Here is a 5,155-nt window from a genome sequence, read left to right on the forward strand (position 1 = left end):
ATATATTTATATATATATTTGGTACAGGGTCTCATTACACAGTTCACACTCATAGTGATCCTCTTGTTTTTAGCTTCCCCAGAACTAGGATTACAGGAGTAGGCCACTATGTCTGGTCTCTGTACTGACTCAGAACTTCAGATGCTGGACCAGCAAGTTATGCGGTACCGGGGATCAAATCTGGGCCCTTGCACTTGCCAGACAGGCACTTAGATGGCTGAGCTATCGCTTGGGCCCTATATCTCTTAATTATACAAAAGGTTTACATATGCCAATTTAGAGTCAAAACCAATTATATAAAAAATTAAGTTACTTACTATTTAGTCTTTTTGTACATTTTTTTCCATTTATATATTTGGTACAGGATCTCACTATGCAGCTTGGACTTGTAGGGATCCTTCTGTTTTCAGCTTCCCCAGAGCTGGAATAACAGGCATGCACCACCATCCCTGGACTTGGTCACCTGCTCAGCATGCCCCAGGGGCAGGGCAGGCTAGACAGGTGATTGAACCCTTCTTTTTGTATACTTCTAAGGAGAGAAAAATTCCTCCTTAGGTTTCCTCTTGAGCGAGAGCTCTACTTTCTGGTCTGGAATGAAAAAATTACGGCCTTGCTGCTCCACTGAACAACATGAGAGACGCATGCATCGCGAATCTGCAAGGAATGTCTTGCCAATTACTCTGTGTCTTATCTACATTTTATGACAGGCCTCGATTTTCCTTAAGGCAACTGGGCACTTTTCCACTTAAAATTCTAAAACTAACAGACACACAAAGCAGATCTTTAAGGCATTTAGATAGTGCTGTTTTCACTTGACTAGGTCAACCTGACAAATATTCGAACTGAAGCAAAACTTCAAGCCAAGTTGTTCAGAAGGACATAAGCACACTCTCCACAGAACTGTTCAAGACTGTGACAAGAACATGATGCAAGAATTCCACCCCTAGAAAAGGCAAATTTGAGAAATGGAAAATCAATTGTGTCCGTGAAATATATATGTATACAGTTTTAATGTGATTTTAATATTGAAAATCAACCTCAAATTTGTACATATGTTCCCATGTCTGGATATGAGTTCAATATTAACAAAAAATGACCTCGTTAGGCTCTTCCCTCACCCCGAGACTTGCAGAAATCAAGGAAGGGCTATTTTCAGGCAGGCCTTCGAGCAAACAAGCACTACAAGGACCCCATCCTGTCTCAGGGGTAGAGAGCACATTTTGAGTTCATTTCTGCCGACCTGTCAGTATACTATGCTGCAGGCTGTATGTGGTTTCTATTCTTGTTTCCATTCTGTTGCTTTCAATGTTTTTGGAATCAGTTGAAGTTGAAACATCTTGGAAGAAAAGTTTGGTTTTCTGAACCCCCTGGTTTCAATTATTTTTAAATCTGACGCACAAACCCAGCTTTTAAAGATATGTGACTGAAGTGCCAAATAAGGATCTTTTGATTTTTTGAAATACATGTGGTTGAAATTTGAGACCTGGCTGCTGCCAAGCTGCAGTTCAGGGAATAGAATACTGGCATAAGAAAAGGAGCCCTTGTTGGGAGGATAATGTTAGAAGGAAGTGTCCGACAGAAGGAAAATGTAAATTTTCACGATGTAGCTTTTGCTTGTGGACGATTCCATAATCCTTTGTTAGACAGGCAGGAACTGAAATGCTGACTTTCCTGTTGTTTGTTCAGGTACTCTCTCAGCTGTGAGTTTCTCATGGATACAAACCTGACTTGTTCGAACATTTATAGCAGTTGATTTTAGCAATGTCCTCAACAAGATACCTTGTCATACTTACGCTAATTGAAACACTTTCACATTTTTCAGTGTAACCTGAAGGTAGAGTGTATTGATTTTTCTAAAGGAAAGGAAAGCATTTTAATGGACTCTTCTAGTATATAGAGAACAAAATGGGCCAGTGAGATAGCTCAGTGAACTAAGGGCATGCTTAGATAAGCACAGGGACTGGGATTTAATCCCCAGCATGTGATGCCATGCCAGCCCTGCTTCTGCCCCCAGGCAAGCTGAGCTGGCCACCAAGACCTGGCGTGGTGATGCATACCTGTAATCCCAGGGCTGCAGAGCCTGAAAACAGGAAGATCACTGCGAGTTGGAGCTGTAAAATGAGACCATGTACCAAATACATAATAAAGAAAAAAGCCTACAAGATCTTTTAGTCTAAAATATTATTCAAGGGCAAAGTATCAAAATGTAACTCACCTGCTTATGACAGGTGTTGTAAGGCCATCAAAAAATATATGCTATCAAAATTATTGTAAAACATGGCTGAGAGATAACTCAGTGGCATAAGCAACTGTGTGGCAAGTTCAAGGTCCTGAGTTTGATTCCTGTACCAGAAATGGGAAAAAAAAACTACTGTAAAAATCCCTGTAGTGGGACTTGCCAGTTAATTCAATTGTTTAAGTATCAGCCTGGGCAAACCCAATCAGACTCGTGGGACCACGGCTTGTTCCCTAGCTACACATGCCATACCACACCTGCACTTAAGGCAGCCTGAGCCAGTCAAAAAAACAAACAAACAAACAAACAAATAAAAAATCCTTTTCAACTTTGAGCCAGCCAAATAGCTCAGTGGGTTAAAGCACCTGCAAGCAGTTGCAGGGGATGAGAGTTCAATTCCCAGGTCTGCTGTGATGGCCCTGCCCCTGGGATGTGCTGAGATGGCAATTGAGACTCGGTGTGGTGGAATGCACCTGTAATCCCATGTCTTGGGAGGCTGTAAACAGGTGGATCACTATGAGTCTGATCTAGTAGTGAGGCCCTAACACCCTGTAGACCCTTCTCTAAAATAAAAAAATAAAAAACTAACCAAACAGAATTCCTCTAGTGACATCTTCCATTTTAGCCATAAATCTCACATATAAAAAATAAAATCAACAGTCTTATCATTTTTGACTAGCTAATGTTAAATGCCACATCTGGAAAAATATACCAGTAACTCTTGCATCAAATGGAAATGTAGGAGCTAGGGAGATGGCTCAGTAGAATAAGCACTTGCCTGCTAAGCGCAAGGTCCTGAGTTTAATCCCCAGTTCTGCCAAAAAAGAAAATGGAAACATAAAAATTGAACCTAGATTATGCTACCACATACAAGCATTAAAAAATAACAAAATCATACAAAAAACTAGCATGCAACATAACCAAATAATATATAAAGTTCATAACTAGAATAGAAAAAATACTATTTACATATTTCTAGAGTGTGTTATGAAATCCTTACAATTCTTTCCAATAGGTAAGAATCAGGGAGAAAAATGAGGTTATCAATATTGCTCATGCTTTCTGCATTATTTGAATTATTTGTCTAATCATGAACATATTACCTTAAAAATAAGTGCTTATTAAAATTTATTTTCAAAAATGTAATAGAAATTTCCAGAACAGCCATATTCTTTTAGAAGTACCTTGTGTAAGCAACCCTTGTGGTACTCTAGGAAGTGGGACCAGTGGACTCTCGAGCCTCATGATGGTTAATGCTAAGAGCCTGACCCTGAAGAGCACTTTCAGGGCAAGCCTACTAAGAGTGACTTTGAGTCGAAGACTACTGAGCTCCCACCCTTAAAAAATGGAGAGGTCCTGCATGAAGCCTTCTTTATCTCTCTGCATCCTTACATGAGAGGGGCATCCAAAAGACTGAAGGAGGGTGATACAATGATGGGGCACCAAGTGGCCAAAGTTGTAGAAAGTAAAAACTCAGCCTTCCCAACAGGAACTATCATAGTGGCTGTTTCAGGCTGAACAACACTCCATTTCTGATGGGAAAGGACTGGAAAAACTGTCTACAGAGTGGCAAGATACATTACTTCTGTATTTGGCCCTGGGGGCAGTTGGCATGCTAGGCCTAACTGCTTCCTTTGGCCTGCTGGACATCTGTCGCATAAAGGATGAAGAAACTATGCTGGTTAATGCAGCAGCAGGAGCAGTTGGCTCTGTTGTGGGGCAGATAGCTAAGCTCAAGAGCTGCAAAGTTGTTGAAACTGCAGGGTCTAATGCAAAGGTTGCCTTTCTTAAGTTGAATTTAATGTTGCCTTTAACTACAAGAAGGTAGATTCTTTGGAAGAAGCATTGAGAAAGGCCTCCACTGATGGTAATGAATGCCATTTTGATAATGTAGATGGAGAGTTCTCCAACACTGTTATACCCCGAATGAAGGAATTTGTAAGAATTGCAATCTATGGGGCCATCTCTGTGTATAGCCACACTGGCCCATTTCCCCCAGGCCTATCCCCAGAGAGTGTTATCTATAAGCAACTTTGAATGGAAGGGTTCCTGGTCACCAGGTGGCAAGGAGATGTCCACGAGGAAGCTCTGAAAGAGTTGATGAAATGGATTGTAGAGGACAAAATCCAGTACTGCAAACACATTATCAAAGGATTTGATAACATGCCAGCTGCATTTATGGGAATGCTGAAAGGTGAAATTTGAGGAAAATAATTGTGAAAGCATATAAAATTGATACACGAATTATCACATGATGTGGATGACTACTTAATCTTTCGCTATTTAGTAAAGATGTATACTATACATATAATCTAAGAAATGGTAACTAGAATGATCTACTGAATAAAATACATTTGACTTGTCTGTAATTAGTGACAAACAATATGTTTCATAGTGAACCACAACAGTCACCTTTCTACGTACTACATCTTTTTCTGGTTTATGGTAATAAATAGTGGCATTGGAGTCTGTGTTAGTTTTCCATTACTGTGACAAAATACCCAAGATAACATACAAGGGAGGAAGATCTTTTCAGCTGTTGGGCAACTATCAGTCCACGGTCTATTGGCCCTGTTGCTACAGGCCTATGCTAAGGTAGTACATCAAGGGCAAAAAACAAATGGTGGAAAAAGCTGCTTACCTTATGGCAGGTTAAAAACAATGACACACAGATTGGAAGAAAACAGTGTTCCAGTATCCCATTTAAGAGCAGACCCCAGAGACCCAGTCCTAGCCCAGGTCCGGTGAGTGTGTGGAGAGCTTCCTGCTACCCTGCGCCGGCGGGACCAGTCATAGCCCAGGCGCAGCGTGGGCCGGACCCTCTCCCACCCCCTTGGGCCGCCCCTCACCACTCCACCTTACCTGCCCCACCCCGCCTGCCGAGTAGGAATTTCTGCCGAGTTCCAGGAACCCCCAGAC

The 5,155-nt window shown here is 41.3% G+C and overlaps 1 pseudogene; it reads left to right on the top strand.

Moving 5' to 3' along the window:
- Window positions 1-4,441, top strand: part of LOC101575147 — a 6,477-nt pseudogene extending 2,036 nt beyond the window's left edge.
- The last annotated feature ends 714 nt before the right edge of the window (window positions 4,442-5,155 follow it).

Source organism: Octodon degus, unplaced genomic scaffold, assembly GCF_000260255.1.
Source record: "Octodon degus isolate 3935 unplaced genomic scaffold, OctDeg1.0 scaffold00231, whole genome shotgun sequence".
NCBI classification, from domain to species: domain Eukaryota; kingdom Metazoa; phylum Chordata; class Mammalia; order Rodentia; family Octodontidae; genus Octodon; species Octodon degus.